Here is an 18,462-nt window from a genome sequence, read left to right as displayed (position 1 = left end):
GGTTTTTTTTTTTTTTTCCTTCCTTTAGTTAAAACAAATTAAGAGGTTTACTATTAGTTAGTGTAAACCCCCCAAACGTCAATATGATATTTGCATAAACCCCCAATTTTTTAGTTAACGAAACAAGAAGAAGAAATCTCAACGATTGGGACATAGTTGTTCGGTTTCAAAGTTCTCACAATTGGAAGGGTACTAAGCTCTCATGAACATGATGAAGAAATATTTTCATGGCTTCATACGTGGACCAGCATATGGCAGCTGCAGGAGCATGAAATAACACTCTTGCCTTCAATTTAGTAGAAGTTTGATGATAAATGGATGGATACACCCCATATGGCAGCTGCAGGAGCATGAAATAACTTACGAGCAATTCGGTACCATATTCTCCTAGACTAATTAGGAGGTAATAAAATTGGTTTTCGCGAATGCTAGGAAGTTACTCTACCGATCATCACCCAAACTTATTACGAAAGCACTAACCTTGGCGGAAGTGAAACACATACACAGTTACCATTTAATTATGATGAGTAGCAAAATTTGCAAACAGTGGAAAAATGAATATTTAGTTGTCAGTTGCATTCAATAGTTAGAAGTCATTACAGCAACAGCTTTTAAATTATACTGACATTTTTATTTAGTATGCTTATAACCTGGATCTGCAAAATCAAGTTAGATAGTGTTGTATGCATTGACAAAACTTGTTGAATGACTATGAGGTTCATAACCAGGTTATCAGACATTTTTTGGAACTCAGCCAGTATAGAATGAATTTTGCCTTGATCAGCTTCAATTGTTATCGGAGTGCCCCAAAGGGGTGACCTGAGAACACATGTGAAAATTGATATTTTCCTTTGCGGCACTATCACCACCATCACTTGTGTTCTCAGTGCCGCTCCTATTGGTTGTACTTGATTGGATGTAGATAACGATGCTTCATGTGGTGGAACACCAAACAAAGGATTTACAAATTGCTTTCGTAAAGTTAATTATCATATTGAAGGCAAGAGTGTTTATAACCAAACAAAGGATTTACAGAATTGCTCGTAAGTTATTTCATGCTCCTGCAGCTGCCATATGGGGTGTATCCATCCATTTATCATCAAACTTCCACTAAATTGAAGGCAAGAGTGTTATTTCATGCTCCTGCAGCTGCCATATGCTGGTCCACGTATGAAGCCATGAAAATATTTCTTCATCATGTTCATGAGAGCTCAGTACCCTTCCAATTGTGAGAACTTTGGAAACTGAACAACTATGTCCCAATCGTGAGATTTCTTCTTCTTGTTTACTGTTAACTAAAAAATTGGGGGGTTTATGCAAATATCATATTAACGTTTGGGGGGTTTACACTAACTAATAGTAAACCTCTTAATTTGTTTTAACTAAAGGAAGGAAAAAAAAAACCTTAATTTGTCAGAAAGGGCAAAATGGTCAATAGGTAAAATACGAGAGAGAGAGTGCAAGAATTAAATAATGGCAACGTTTTGGGGGTTTTCGCAAAGTTAGGTTTAACGTGTTAATGTGGGGGGCAATGCAACATCTATTTCATAAGGGTAAAATGGTCAATAGCTAAAATACTAACGTCTGTTACACAAAAAATTGACGGAGTGGGGAGCAAACTCAAATGATTTTAAAAATGGGGGGTTTAGTCAAACCACTACCCATTTGTGGGGGGTTAAGTCAAAATTACCCAAAATAATAAAAAACAACATCAAAACAACAAACAAGAAGAAATCTAGCTACTCTTCAAGGGAGCGAGGTGGGGGTAAAAATAGGAATTTGAGTGATCAAGAATGGAAAAACCAAACACCCCACCCCCAAACAAATTTTTGAAAATAGGTTTGTAAAAATTTGTTTTAAAACGTGGGTCTTTTAAAGTCAGATTCCCGAGACTTAATGTGGGGTCATTTTACGTCAGATTCCCCTAGACTGTGCACACCCCCAAACAACCATGAAACTGGGGTGGCACAAAGTGGATGATGCGTGGTCAACTATAAACAAATAGTCGGAAGAGTTGGGGGTCTAGCCATAAAAACATGATACTAAATGCACCCCCAAACAGAATAATGTTGTATAAATGGAAGGAAACATGTAAGCGAAGGAATGAAAACTTATGCATCCTATCAAAGAACATATGCAAACCATCATGTTGTAATTGTTTTAAATAATTGGAATGACCAAAAAGATGAATTAGCGATACTTTAGGTGAGAAGGGAATGAAATGTGGATCCTGATGTCTTTCATGAAGCTCAGATGAGGAAAAATAAGACAAACTAGGTTTCTCACTACACTCGGTCAGATCTTGCCTCTCAATTACCAGAATGGTGTACTCATGGGATTATGTGCTAGGCAAACACTCTTCACTGTGAGGGTTGAAAAAAATTTAGATGGTCTCTGAGGCAATTGGCTCAAGGGCAAAATCGAGGTTCCTTTTAAATGGTGGGTGAATGGATGGCTTAGTTATGGTAGATGGTTGGATTATAGGAGGTGGTAACTCAGGTCGATGGTGGTTGGTTGGTGGTTCATCGGGTGGTAGATCCTCACATGCTCTTAAGAACTCTACATCTGGCTTAGCTGAATCCACAAGGTTGTGGTTTGTGGCTTTATCTTTAAGATTTTCCTCTATTTCTTTCCTTGTTATTTCCTCAGCTGCCAAACTGAATTGAGATTCACATTGCTCTAAAGATGTAACTTCCTCATTTTCTTGCACCTTAACTTGTTCATGCCTTAGATTTGAATTGTTAATCTCCATGTCCTCACCCTCTTCCTCTAAAACACTACAAGTATCCTCAATGGCCTCATTCGAATGTGTCGATACATCATCCAACCGAGTGCGGTTAGCAAACTCAAAGGCTTGGACATGCTCAACAGGAGGGTCCATATTACAAGAATGCCAATAGTTATCAAATTCTTCCTTCGTCACACATTTATAAATATCTTCTAAAGTGTCATCATTATATTCATCGTCGGTGGATCGGTTGGGAAGTTCCTGGAGACATCGCTCAAGTTTGAGTGGTCATCCTAAACTAGTCCTAAAGAGTCGCCTACAAGAATTTCCTCATCCAGTGGGGTCCGGAGTTAATATCATGGTTAATGGGAGGGTCTATGGAAGGTAATGGTTCATGAAATGTAGGGTAGGTGTGAACTAGGTTGACTGGTTAGTTATGGGAATAGTGTCGATCTCCTGGCATGGTAGAAATGTTCCATGTGAGGTGAACCCTAGTATCTTTAGGTTCCGTTTATTTCTGAAGTATTATTTTGTTTTGGGCCATTATTTCATCAATGTTGTTAGCTGAGGGAAGCTTGGTGGTGTGGGTCTGGTTGGTATGGTGTTTGATAGTCATAGTTATTGGCGTTTGAGTGACTCTCGGTTGATGTTATCTTGTGATGGGTTAGGTTGAGGTTTGAATGGTTGGTTGATTGTTATTGGTGGAATTACATGAATAGTTTAGATGACTAGAAAACTCTTGATTGTATGAGTCACTATAAAAATTTGAAAATTGAGGCTCATAATTATTATTATATCCTATAGTAGGCTCAGACTCTTGATATGATAGGCATTGAGAAGCCCAATGGTCAGGACTACCACAACATGAACATGGTGAAGGGTTCCCATAATAATTACAAGATTGCTCTTGATATGAAAGGCATTGAGAAGCCCAATGATCAGGACTACCACAACATAAACATGGTGAAGGGTTCCCATAATAATTACAAGATTGCTCTTGATATGATGGGCATTGAGAAGCCCAATGGTCAGGACTACCACAACATGAACATGGTGAAGGGTTTGTATAATTATCATATGATTGTTGGTCTACATATTGATATGCCATATTGGTTTTTCAAATATATTATAGGGCAATTAATATGCAACCACAACTCTAAGCAGACATTTCTAGATAGGCGTGTGGTATTTCGTTTTAAGAAAATAAGCCTGATTATACTAGAATTAAAACTCCTATGACAGAAGAAACAAGGAGTGAAAGAAAAAGTACCTGAATGCCTCCTTGCTTTGCTTACGAATAGCGTCTTGTATACGCGTTCTCAGTGTTTGTATGATGTTAGAAACACTGAATGACTTGAAGAAATGAAAATTTGGAACAAACCTGAGGAAATCGGGCAAATTCAGCAGTTTAGGGCGTAGGTGCGCTCAGAGTTCCAGGCGTTTGGGCGCAAGTCGCGCTCTATTTGGGCGCAGGTGCGCTCGTGGCTTGGCTCTAATTCCAGTAAGGTTAACGTGCTCCAAAAAATTTGAAATTTTTACAGTAGTTTTATAAGACATCTATCAAGTAGCCTGTAAAATTTCAGATCAATCGGAGCTATGAAAGTCCCTCTACTGCCCTTCAAACTTTGTGAAACAATTTTCGGACACAATACAAACAACCGAATAGTTAACCTATCAAAACAAAGCCAAAAATCGCCAAAATTTTACTGGAGACTCCTGACAGATCCTACTTGTTCCTGTAAAACTTTTAGAGCAATTGGAGTTCTACAAACTCTCCTTATGAGCTGGTGTTCCAGAAATTAAGTGTTTGCAAAACTGCAGAAACACACTAGAAACACTCCACCATTTAGGAGGTCAAAACAATTCAAAAACTCGTCAAATTTTTACTGCAAGCTCCTGACGTAGGATAGATACTCCTTTACTGCAGTGTTTTCCTCTGTGAATCTGCAGCCCCTATGCCTAAAACAGTGACTAGTTCTAAAAATTCAAGAAATAGGAATGAAAATTTAAAAGGGTGGGTGGGTAAAGAATGGGGGATTGCCCCTTGGATTCAATCAATTGAATTCTTGTCTTGAACGAGATTAAGATGGCAACGACGCCATTTGATAAACCAAAAAATGTGCTAGTTTACCTACGAAATGAACGATAAAACTCAAAACGTAAGTAAAACTAAACGCGATTACGTGCCTAGTTTATCAAAGATTGTTTTACTCTCTATCTATTTAACAGATATAGTGGAGTAGGAACTTCGTTCCACTCCTAGTTCTTTCACATAGTAGTGTTCTCTAAGTATAAATAATCTTAACTAAAGTCTAATGAGAGATTTATGAATTATAAACTACGATGCAACTACCCACAAGATACAACTAATTAACTACAGAATGCTGCGTTAATTCTATGATAAGGAATTATGGGGGATTGATTCCACCTTAACTCAACTTAACTTACTAATGGCCTAATTGTTGTAATCCGAATTGAATCTGCTCACCACGCGAGAACAATTGGTTCTTCCTAATCCCTAATTACACATGGCACTTCTACCAATTCATAACTAGCATGTGAACGATTAAACCCATTCTCATGGTGAATTAATCATTTCTAGAGTGGAATAGAAATTACAACGACTCTACGATAATCGGAATCAAGCTTTCATCAAGGCTTCTCAACCCCCTCTAATGGAGGTTTAGCAGAGAATCATTCAGCAATCATTTCCATATGAATCTAAACTAAACATAATATCAAGATTCCAACTTTACTAATTTAACAAACAATAATTGAAATCTAATTAATAATTAAGAAATGATATCAACAAGAATTTAAACTAGATCTATAAATGTAATGACAAAAAAAATGAATTGAATAATAATAAACTATTTTATTAATCTAATCAAATGAATAACAATATTTTAAAGGTTTAATCTAAAACAAGGAATGAAATGAAACTAAACTTAATTAAAGACCATTAAAACTAGATCTAGAAGCTATTCTAATCTAACCCTAGCTACCATTACAAGGAACTAGTTTTCTGAATAAAACTAGATAACTTAAGAACTAAGCTTTTCTTTGTTTTTATATGTTTCAGATCCAAAATCATGCATGGGCTTGGAGCCATGTTTTGGGCCAGAGAATCAGGCCCAAAACCCAATTCTTTCAGTCCAAAAAGGCCTCTTCAGCTGGAGTTGGCTTTGACAAAATTTTCATCCACTTTTACTCCTCTGATTGGGTCAAGGTATAGACCATTGGAAAGCTCTTTCCGAGCCAGTCATTTTGACGAAAGGTAGGCCCAATTCCGAGGTCTGAGTCCAAAGATATGGTCTTCGGAAGTTCTGCTGAGTTTGTGCCTGTTTCTGCCCGCGTGGACTTTGACTTTTCATCTTTTGACCGGGCTTTACAGAGGCTTTGTCTTCTTGAAAATTGGCTTTTAATCACAGAACTCTTTAGCAACCGAACTTTGCTCCTTTATCTCGCTAAAGTGTCACATTTATGCACATAATGGACTTTGAAGCCTGAAATGCATAAAATTATAGAAGCGATTATAGAAGAATGAAAGGAGGTTGAGGGAAGAAAATGAAGGGCTCCGAAGGGAGAAAGAAATTATAGAAGAATCTGAGAGAGAGGCGTCGGAGTCAGAGAAAGAGGAAGAAGAGAGGGCAGATGTGGAGAATAATGCTGGAACGGGGCTCACAAAGGAGCAAGTTAGAGAGATAATTGCTAGCGATCTGAAAGCAAACCTAGAAAAAGCCAAAAGTGTAAGTGGAGCGGCGAGCCAAGTGGTGGCTGGACTGAATCGCAACTCGTTGGCTAATGCAGTGTGGAAGTCCGAGGTCCCGAAGAGGTTCAACCAGCCCAGGTTCGAGAGGTATGAAGGGAAGGGAGACTCGGCAGATCACACAAAGTTGCTGCACGAGGAGATAGCGAGGTTGAGGGAAGAAAATGAAGGGCTCCGAAGGGAGAAAGAAATTATAGAAGAATCTGAGACAGAGGCGTCGGAGTCAGAGAAAGAGGAGGAAGAGAGGGCAGATGTGGAGAATAATGCTGGAATAGGGCTCACAAAGGAGCAAGTTAGAGAGATGATTGCTAGCGATCTGAAAGCAAACCTAGAGAAAGCCAAAAGTGTAAGTAGAGCGGCGAGCCAGGTGGTGGCTGGACTGGATCGCAACCCGTTGGCTAATGCAGTATGGAAGTCCGAGGTCCCGAAGAGGTTTAACCAGCCCAGGTTCGAGAGGTATGAAGGGAAGGCAGGCCCGGCAGATCACATCCATCACTTTCGCCAGCAGATGTCATTGTGGCAGGAGCCACGGTATGATTGGTTGCGATGCATGATGTTCCCCGCAAGCCTGAAAGGGGGAGCCTCTGACTGGTATTACCGGCTACCAACTAAGAGTATAAACAACTTTCAGGAGTTAGAGCAAGCGTTCATAGACCACTTCATACATCAAAAAAAATGGGTAGTAGATATCGCGACTTTATTTAAGGTAAGGCAGAGATCCGCGGAGTCGGTGAGGGATTTTTTGTGCAGATTCAAGGCAGAGACGTTGAAGGTGGAAAACTTGGATGAGAGAACGACAGCGATAGCTTTTGAAAGAGGGTTGCTACCAGGAACCAGGGTGCACGAGTCTGTGGCAAAGAATGAAATTGTGACGCTGCATGACTTATACCCGAAGGTGGAGAAATATATAAGGTATGAAGACACAATGCAGAAAGAGATGAAGAGACCGGGAAAGGCAATATTGTCACTGGAGAGAAATGAGGACCGCCGGGGGTATGAGGCGTCGGGCAAGGGAAACGATGGGTATCGAGGGAAGTCATCGCGACCGAAATGGGGCAGGGAAGAGATCAGAAGAGAGAATAAAGAGAGGAAACCTTACCGAGAGATGGAACAAGTGGTGGTGAATAGTCTGTTAGGCGAGATGTTGCCGCTGATTCAGAACTTGCAGGGTTATGAAAGGCCGCAAAACAGACCAACGGAAATACCTAGCAGGCCTTATTGCGACTATCATCAAATACAGAACCACGAGATGAATGACTGCTATGCTTTGAAGTGGATGGTACAGAGGATGATAGGGAAGGGATTGCTGAAGGAGTTTATAGCAACGAAGGGGAAAGAGGAGCAGACCCCCAATCAGGGAAGGATACTAGGAACGATCAATGTCATTTATAGTGGAGAAGTATTGAGCCACAATGCCCACCGAGACAAGATTAGATGAACCGCGAGTATCCAACAAGTCAACAAAGTGCGAGGATAGTCGCGGCCGTCTCCATGGTCCGCAAGCGGAAAGGGGAGCATAGTGTTTACTGACGCGGACCTCAGGGATGTTGACTCTCCTCATGAAGACGCGTTAGTGCGGCAGTGCGGTGGACTTGTTGTTCAGAGGGGCGATGGAGGAGATGAAGATAGACAGACGGCAGTTGAGGCCCTCACAGACGAATCTGTACGGGTTCAATAGGAGCGTGACGGAGCCTTTGGGAGAGCTCCTGCTCCCTATGACAACAGGACCGGTGACGGTATTCTCTCGGTTCAAGGTGGTGGATGCAGACTCACAGTACAATGCCATTTTAGGGAGGCGGTGGATCCACGAGATGAAGACAGTACCATCCACCTACTACCAGGTGATCCAGTTTCCTACCCTGACTGGGATGTATGAGGTCCGCGGCGATCAGGTATCGGCAAAGAATAGTCATCAGGGAACAGTAAAGAGATGGATTAGAGGAGCAGAAGAAGAGACCTTGAACTCCAAAAAGAGACATGCATAACAATTACAGTGTGCCTCGACCGAAAGGGAGGCTGAGGCATCAATGGAACCAAAGACTTTGGATGAGATTGAAATAGTGAATTTGGGGATAGGAGAGGAAGAGAAGTTCACGTCAATAGGGACCAGTTTGTCGGAGGAGTGGAAGAATGAGCTGGTGCGATTCTTGTCTAAAAACAAAGACGTATTTGCATGGGTAATTGAGGATGTCACGGGATTAGACCCAGAGTTCACATGTCATTGGTTGCACATGAGGGAAGACGCTAAACCAGTGAGACAGAAAATGTGAAGCATTAGGCGAAGTACGCCGAGGGAATTCGAGAGGAGGTCGCGAGGTTGAAAGGAGCGGGAATAATACAGGAGGTGGAGTTCACGGATTGGTTGTCTAATGTAGTCGCGGTACCAAAGAAAAACGGCAAGGTTCGTATGTGTGTTAATTTTACGGATGTTAATTCAGAGTGTCCCAAAGATAGCTACCCCATGCCACGAGTAGATGAATTGGTGGACAGGACGGCAGGATTCAAGATATTTTTGTTCATGGATGCATCAGTGGGATACAATCAAGTTGCGATGTATGGTCCAGATCAGGAGAAAATAGCATTTGTGGTAGAAGGGGGTACATATTGTTATACTAGGATGCCCTTTTGGTTGAAGAACACAGGGGCTACTTTCCAACGAGTGGGAGAGAAAATGTTTAAGAGCAAGATTCGAAAGGGAATGGAGATATACATAGACGATATGGTGGAAAAGAGCATGTCAGAGGAGGAGCACTTGGAAGGACTGAGGGTGACATTTAGGATATTGTGGATGCATAACTTGAAGCTTAATCCAGAGAAATGCACATTTGGAGTGACCACGGGGAAGTTCTTGGAGTACATCATCACCTATCAAGGAATAGAGGCTAACCCGAAGCAAATTAGAGCCTTGGTGGAGATGCCCTTGCCGCAGAACGTTAAAGAAGTACAGCGCCTAGCAGGGAGAGTCACAGCTTTAAACATATACATTTCAAAGTCGTCAGACAAATGCAGACCATTGTATTGGTTGCTGAGAAGTACCCCAGATTTTATATGGACCGCGGAGTGTGAAAAGGCGTTTCAAGAGTTGAAGAGTTATTTAGGTAAAGCACCTTTACTGTCGTGACCGAACAGGGGGAAAAGTTATACTTGTATCTGGGGGTAACGGAATATGCTATTAGTTCCGTCTTGGTCCGGGTCGTAGATAGGATGGAGAAGTCGGTATACTTCCAGAGTAAAACCTTACTGGATGCCGAGACCCGGTATAGCAGAGTTGAGAAATATGCACTGGCCTTGATATTCTCGGCTCTGAAACTAAAACCTTATTTCGAGGCATACTCGGTGGTGGTGGTCACAAATCCACCACTGAAACAAGCACTGAAGGCAGAAAAGTCAGGAAGAATGTTGATATGGGCAGTAATCCTGAGTTCATATGAGATACAGTATCAGATCAGGACCGCGGAGAAGGCATAGGCAGTTGCAGAATTCCCGGCAGAAGATCCCACTTGGGGGGAAGAGATGGTCATGGAGCCCGAGAAGTGTACTGAGTAAGACTTCTTAGATCCTTAAGATAAAAGACATGGGTGGAGGGTGTTCGCCGACGGATCTGCAATGGATACATGTAGCGGAATAGGGGTAGTGATGGTTACACCGGATAATAACAGGATAGAACTAACAATGAAGTTAGGATTTGCTGCCTCTAATAACGAGACGGAGTATGAGGCGGTGATAGCGGGTTTGAGAATGGCTGAGGACTTGGGGGTAAGTGAGTTGACGGTGTACTCGGACTCAAATCTAGTGGTATGTCAGGCGAATGGAGGGTTCGCCGCCAGGTTCCCGCGGATGGCAAGATATTTGGAAGTATTACGTGAAAGGGCCGCTAAATTTAAAAGGATTAGGTTCATACATTTGGGGCAAGGGGAAAAAAGGCATGCTGACGCGTTAGCTTACATAGCCGCGGCAATACCTGGATCAAAGGAGAGAACAATAATGGTATGGAGGTTGGAGAAACCGAGCATGGAGGAGGCGGCAGAGGTATGCAAGGTCGCGGAAGAAGACGACGGATGGATGGGACCCATTAAGAGCTTTTTAGCTGGAGAACAGGTGATTGATAAGAAAGAGAGAAGAAGGTGGGAGCAAGCTTCCCAGAGGTATATTTTGATAGAAGGAGAGTTGTATCAAAAGAACTTTAATGGACCCTTGCTGAGATGCCTGGGGCCAAGGCTGGCGCAATAAGTACTAGCAGAGTTACATAGGGGAGATTGCGGGAGCCATTCGGTGAGGAGAACCACGACTCATCGACTGATAACACAGGGCTACTTTTGGCCCCATATGAAGAAGGACGCAGTAGAGTTTGCTAAGAAGTGTGACAAGTGTAAGAGATTTGCTCAATTAATCTTCGCGCCGGCCGAACCGTTGTATAGTGTGTCTAGTCCGTGATCATTTGCAATGTGGGCAATGGATAAAGTGGGACCGCTGCCCATGGCCAGCGACAAAAGGAGATTCATGCAGCAAGTGAAGGAGGCTCAGGTGATTAAGTTTCTATGAGAGAACATCATATGTAGATTTGGATTGCCATATGCCATTATTACGGATAATGGGACTCAATTCACGGGAGCCAAGGTACAGGAGTTCTTGCAGGCATATAATGTTAAACAGAGATTCTCGGCACCATACAACCCTGACGGCAATGGTCAGGCGGAGTCGTCTAACAAAACTATAATGAACAATCTCAAGAGAAAGTTGGAAGACAAGAAAGGAGCATGGGTCGATGAACTGAATCATGTCATTTGGGCCTACAGAACCACGCCTCGGACAACTACTAAAGAGACCCCATTCTCTTTGGCCTACAGCGTGGAGGCCGTGATCCCGTCGGAGATGGTGGCGTCTACTACCCGTACAAAGGTTATGGAGGAAGGGTCGAACTGGGGTATACTGGCGAGGGATCTGAATTTGGCAGAGGAAAGAAGGGACGCTGCTCGTATAAGGTTGGAAGAGTACCACCGCTGCATCCAGAGACAGTACAATAGGAGAGTCAAACCGCGACATTTCAAAATAGGAGAGTTAGTGCTCCACTGAGTGACTCCGAGCACTAAAAGACAGAATAACGGGAAGTTTGGGCCCAATTGGGAGGGGCCCTACACGGTGGTGGATATAGGAGGAGCAGGCACTTACAAGTTGCAAACGGCGGAGGGAAAGTTAGTAAAGAAACCATGGAATGTGAGAATGTTAAAGAAATTTTACACTTAATTGTAAGTGTAATCCAGAGCAAGAAACTGGAGCTATTTGTAAATATATAATACAATGGCACTTTTGAGAAAGCAAAAATAGTATGTCTTGTAACAAAATGTTTTCAGATCTAACTGGGGACGAAGGGAGTCTGCGGAGTAGGATGAGCCCTTCACGAATAAGAGTCACAAATTTCACATGGGGGCATAGAGAGATGCCCCAGTGAGTTGCAGATGAAGTATAATGAGGGGACAACAAAAGGGATGAACTTTTCGCGGACAAGATGTCCGAATCAAGTGCGGGCAAAAGTATTTGCCCTGATGGGCTGCATGGCCTAAAGGAGTTCACAGAGCAGGATGAGCCCTTCACAGCTGAAAGTCACAAATCCCGCATGGGGGCAAAGAGGGAGGCCCCAACAAGTTGCAAAGTAAGCATAATGATGGGACCGTGGAGGGGATGAGCCCTTCGCTGGCTAAAATCACAGATCTAAGGGAGTTTGCGGAGCAGGATGAGCCCTTCGTAGCTGAGAGTCACAAATCCCGCATGGGGGCAAAGAGAGATGCCCCAGCGAGTTGCAAAGTAAGCATAATGATGGGACCACGGAGGGGATTAGCCCTTCGCGGGCGAAAGTCGCAGATCACGAGATCGAGGGCTATCAGAGCCCCAATGTTACACGTTGGTAGGGGATACTGAGATCTAATCAACATTACAGCAAGGGGAGAGAAGCATGCAAGGAGAAACAAAATAACTGTAACCAAATTAAAGCACCAGGAAAATAACAACTGGGTAGCAAATGTGTTGAAGTTAGTTACAAAACAAGGATAAGTAAAGTCAAGTACAATATGCAAAGACAAGAGTAAGGCCAACAATGGGGATGATCTCAATCCTGGAGCAGGGTGTCGGTAGGGAGTGTCATGTCAGGGGATGCCATTGCAGGGTCGGAGGGAGTAATAAGGTCAACTGGGGAATCAGACAGCAAGGTGGAGATATTGTTGGCAATAAGGCTTGCAGCGTCATGAGTCTCTGGCAGTGGGGATGGAGGCTTTGCTAGGAGGAGACTCCCTTCTTTAGCTAGACGGGCATGCTCCTCATCTACTTTTTATGCCAATCGCTTCTCAGCCTGGGCCTTGAAGCTTATTCGAAGATACTCCATATCTTTGGTGTGCTGCAGATGGAGGGTGTTGGTGTGTTCAGTGTGCTGGAGGAGAAGGGTTTCACGTTGCTTGCTCAAACGGTCGTTGATTCCATCCATGAATTGTTGATGGGCAGCTTCAGCATTTTTCAGCTCATCCTCAGCACAGAGTTTGGCCATATCCGCGGCTTCTAGATCTGTTTGAAGACGGGTGCAGGTGGCTCTCAATCCGTTAGGTCCGCCCACCTCCTTTTCTAGTGATTCCACTGTGCTGAGAGAGGAGAAGAAGTCGCGGATCATGTAGGACATATCCAAGCTAGCCTAAAAATGGAAAGGGGGTCAGAATGTCCAAGAAATGAAAGAGGGACATACTATAAAAGAGTGGATTACCTTCTCCCAGGCGGTGTAAAGGGAAGTGCGGTGTTGCTCAAAGGTGCCGCTATCCACATAAGCCAGATCACGAGGAAGATGGGAACCATAGAAAATGGCAGACGCGACCGCGGGGTTTTCCATAGCAGAATCCACGACATTGACCTGACGGCCGCACACCTTGAAGGTGGGGCAGAAAGCTTCAAGGATGATTTCTTTGCCGGGACGATGAGGCTGGGTGGTAAAAGGAACAGCAGCGGCTGGTTCGGTGGAGGGGCAAAGGTGGCTATGTTTGAGAGGAGGCTCACCAGAAGAGGGCTCTGTAGACACAGGTGCATCCGATGGGGAAGGGCCCGATTGAGTGACGGCCACCTCTATCACTTCGTCATCGGACTCACTGTCGTATAGCCGGATTTTGGTGACGTCCATGGGAGGAGGGGTTGAATCTGCTGTTGGGGTATCTGTGGAGGTGTACTGGTCTTCCCAGTCAAAAATAGAGCGAAGTGAGGAAGGGGTATACCTACAGGATTGAGAAGGAAGGTGGACGGTGGATTTTCGAACTATAGCGGCAAGGGCCTGGGCCTGAACCTGGGATTTGAAAGTTTTGCAGGTAAAGCCGCGGCTATGGGGTTTACTTTTAGAAGGTCGAGGACATTAAGGAGGAGGTAAAGGCCGAGGTCTCCTTTCTTTGGGTGGGGGAGGGCGATAGAAGGGAGCAGAATACTTGCCTAAGGTATGTAGAGAGGGGTCAGTCAGTAGGGGAGTGCCCAAAGAAGGATCAATGCCCATAACTTCAGCTTGGGCAGGGCCCAGATTGCAAATATGGTCGAAGATTGTGGAAGTGACTCCGGCGTAAAGACTAGATTTGGAGTCAGTTCTCCAACCTGTACAAAAGAAAGAAAAGACAGTGTCAGGCCGTGGTACCTATAATATGAAGACCGAGAGCATCTTAACAGGGTCCGCGGCTATGGAAACATAGAGGGAAAGAGAGTACACGAGGCATGAGACCGATGGATGAATGTCGTGAGTAGAAGGTTGGAGTAGCCTGGAACCAGATAAGCATATTCCTCGCTCGACACAGGATAAAGGGCCAGATGCACCAATACGTACAGAAACCCTACACATGGCGAGAGAAGGATGGAGAGATTGGTGGATAGATGGACGACCAGGATCAGAAGGAAGAGGGTATAAAGAGAACAATGAGGAGAGAAAGAAAGGGGGATTGGGAGTGTGAAAACCTAAGGAGAGAGTGAGAACCTAGACTTAGAGAGAGAGAGAAAAAGTGGTTACAACAGCTGCTTAAGGAGTAGGTTCAGGTGGAGGATTATTATGAGAAGAACCCTGACGTGATTGTGCTGATTCTTGCTTAGAGCACTAAGTGTTGCAGTGATGATATTGCCAATATAGAAGAGGAAGGGTTGCCACACATCCAGATGCATAACCTATTATCCATACAAATAGTGGGGCTTGTGGAGTCTCATGTCTTGACAAAAACAAAACAATAATGGATGCAGTAATCTAGCTCACAGTAACGACCAACTCAATGGAAATCCAAAGACTTGAATTTAAAGGGCTTCTGTGACAACGGCCATATCCATCACTGTACCTCTCCTAATGAATGAGGAGTTTCTAGAATTCAAAGATTGAGAAATGGGTACCCTTGCACTACTTGAAGGACTTTCTTCACGCTGTGGTGGGTCTGAATCATGAGAATCAATATGCGATGAACCTGATGAAGAAGCAACACCACCCCTTGTAATGTCAATGACGTGCTCAGAATTTCTTTGAGTTTCGAACGCTCCATCAGCAAAGGGTGTCTATCAGTTTGGCTTTCAGAATGTTGTTCCAGTGGGAACCTAAACGGTCAGGATATAAAGTCGTGCTGGCCATTTATCTCAAAATAACATTGATCTCTGCCTGTTCATTTGAATAACGTGTAGTACACGTGTAAGGGTAAATTAACCATTTCAGAAAGTATGAATGGATCACCGTCAATTTTGGCCTAATGTCTAATAAACGATCAATTGGTGACTAAACACAAATTATCCAATTATAATTGGGCTCAAAAGCTAAATAACCCATTCATTTATCCAGCATTTCACTCAGGTTCTGACCCATCTTAAAATCATGATGTTTATGTGGTACAATCATAGGTTACTAGGGTCTATATATATGACCCGGCTCCTAAAATGACCTTAAAATAAGTACCAAACTAACTACCAAATCTAAAACAACCCACAACTTCACCTACAAAATTATTTAAAACTTAATTTTTTGTAGATATGATCTACTAACCATAAAGAACATCTCTATAAAAATTCAACTCATTTGATATTCTCTAACTTAGATAAAAATTGTTGTCCACTTTTGAAAAAATATCTAACGGTCCAGAAATGTCGAGTTTTTGCAATCATCTTTTGCCAATATTAAAAATTGTCAGACAAGTTGAATTTTTGTAGAGATGATATTTATGGTTAGTAGATCATATTCACAAAAAATTAGGTTTTAAATCATTTTGTAAGTGAAGTTGTGGGTTGTTTTAGATTTGGTACTTAGTTTAAGGTCCTTTTAGGAGCCAGACTGTCAGGGAGAAAGCAATTTTGGGAGATCCTACGGCCATGAATCACTTTCTTTTAAGAGTCCCACTTATTAAAATTCCCAAAAGAAAAACTGTAAATAAAAAAGAAAAATTTCGCCCAAGGAAAAATGGAAAATCCTTCGTTCTTTCATTTTTTTTCCTCTTCCTCACGAGTTCGCCAACCCTTTCTTCTTCCTAACCAGTAAGCTAACACCTTGGCAGCACACCCCTTCTTCTCACCCTCTCACGTTCAAGCACAAGGATCTCCAGACGAAATCATCAGTTTAAGGTAAAAAAAATACCCTATATTTCCTTTTCTTCACACCAAAAAAAAAACACTCCAATTCAAATTCAACTCTTTCAACACTTCTTCAATAACCTTCTTCAAATGGTGGAGATAACGAGTACTCTCTTTGTGGTTCTTTGATCTTCAAATACTTTTTTTTTTCAGTTCTCTTTGTTTAATCCTTTGTAATTGAAAGAATTGTAGTTTAATTACTATTTTGGGAATTGTCTCGGTTGCATACTAGATTCTAACATTATTATTATTTTTTAAAGAGCGGGTAAGGATGGAGAGAGAAAAGGAACTCAGCCACAATGAGACTGAGTAGAGCACGTAGTTGAATAGCAGTTTTAGCTAGAGTGATGTGACACTTTGTTCAATTTCCTATATTTATTTGCATTAGTGTTCTAGAGTGAACATGCATTGAAATTTCTACTACCCATTTTATCATGTAGCTTTATGGCCGGTTTAGTTTTAGGAGAACTCTATGTCTCTATATATTTAATTTTACAAAAGTAAAAAAAAAATGAATGGAGGTATAGCTGACATAATTTTATCAGTACTTTACTTTTGTCATGAATTTGTTGACTACTGAATTGGTTGGATTAGTTTTCTAGAAATCCCATATATACTCCATTGAAAAATTAGCTAGATGAATGTGGCATATTCCTCCAAGCATTAGCCTACCTAGCACGAACATTTAACTCAAACACAAACTGCAATAACAAATGCCAGCTTTCAAATTTGGCAAGTACCATGTCATCATGAGTATTACCACTGTCTTTTCTCTACTTAATATGTATCCTTTATAGAGAAATTTTTGAGAGAATTATTGTTAGGCATTTATATGTTCTTCTTCCTATTTATTTTGGTATTTCACGTAAATTTTTCTTCTTCGTTCATACTGATTTTAGTACTTGCATAAATCAATCTACTTAAATTCAAATTATTGTAGGCAAGCAATATACACAACTATAAAATTTAGTATGTTCCCTTTTCTTTTGGTAAATCTTTGATGATCTATGATTTTGAACTTCCGGTTTTAATGATTTTGACATAAGATATTATTTTAGATTTTTATTACTCATTACTGTCTTTGCTTTAGGACCTTTCAACAGTGTTAGGCATGTTAGTACTTGAAGTTAGCACATGCATATGACTATGTACATTGATATACCATAGTGCTCAAGCAATCACTTGATATTTGCTCTCCTAGGAGTCTTGACTTTAACTGTTTGAAATTGTTTTATAATGGTTACATATTATAGTTGTAATTATCTGAGATTTTCTTATTAGTTGTAAATCCCTTTAGTTATAAATTAGTTTGTTGTAAACATTATCTGTTTAGTTGTAAATCCCTTCCGACACATTTTTTGTCAATATCACTTGGATTCCATGTTCCTAAAAAACGCGTGTTTATTTCTCTGGGCCTCAAGTATAACATCAACTCATACCATTTTTTGTCTCTAAATGTTGGGCATCCACCCTTAATTCTTATTTTGGATTGTTGCCTTATTTTGTTAAGCTATCTTTCCTTTAACATTAACTGGCATGTGCAGGTGATTGAATCATTGCACTACGGCCATAATGCAAGACCACAACGCTAATGTCCTGAGTGTTGGGGAATAACGATTCCAATCAATCCCCACTACACAGATAACTTGTAATATGAACACACTACTACTCCAACCAATTCTAAATATCCACTACAACCAACCTAGCATGCCCAACTCTCTAAACAACTATTAACAACAAATAATAATACAAAAAAAAATAAAGCATACCATAACACAAAGATGTATCGTGGTTCGGCTAATGATGCATACTTCTATAAGAGTTAATCCTTTTATAACGTGGGAAGGAAGATTACAATCACTCCTCTCAAGTCTCTCCACCTTACTAGATCACTCCTATCTCTTTACAGGCTTTTCTCTCTGCAAAGGTTTTATCTCAATTTTGATTTCTCTCAAAATTGGGTTTCTAAGACTACGTGACTTTGTTTTCTAAAACCTTGTTTTTGGTTTTATACTGCACTTTCAATTTTGCAGTTACTGTAGCGAATTAGAAACTACAAATATAGTCATGGGTGTGGGCGCGCTCTTGGCAAGGCAAATTTCGAGCGAGCACGCCTTCAAGTGCCTGTTTAGTTTTCCAATAACAAGGGCGCGGGAGTGCCTTGGGCTTAGACCAATCTGAGCACGCGCGCTCAGACCTCTTCACGCAAACAACACTTCTTTCTCTCCTCTTCTTCCTTATCCTCATATGAGGGATAACTCCAACAATCTCCCCCTCCCGAATAGTGAGGGGGACTACCTCCATGCAATTTCCAAATCAACAGGAGAAGTCTGCTACCATTCCGGCGGTAACACAACAAACATCA

The sequence above is a fragment of the Coptis chinensis genome, chromosome 5, assembly GCF_015680905.1.
Source record: "Coptis chinensis isolate HL-2020 chromosome 5, ASM1568090v1, whole genome shotgun sequence".
NCBI classification, from domain to species: domain Eukaryota; kingdom Viridiplantae; phylum Streptophyta; class Magnoliopsida; order Ranunculales; family Ranunculaceae; genus Coptis; species Coptis chinensis.
This window is presented reverse-complemented; position numbering follows the sequence as displayed.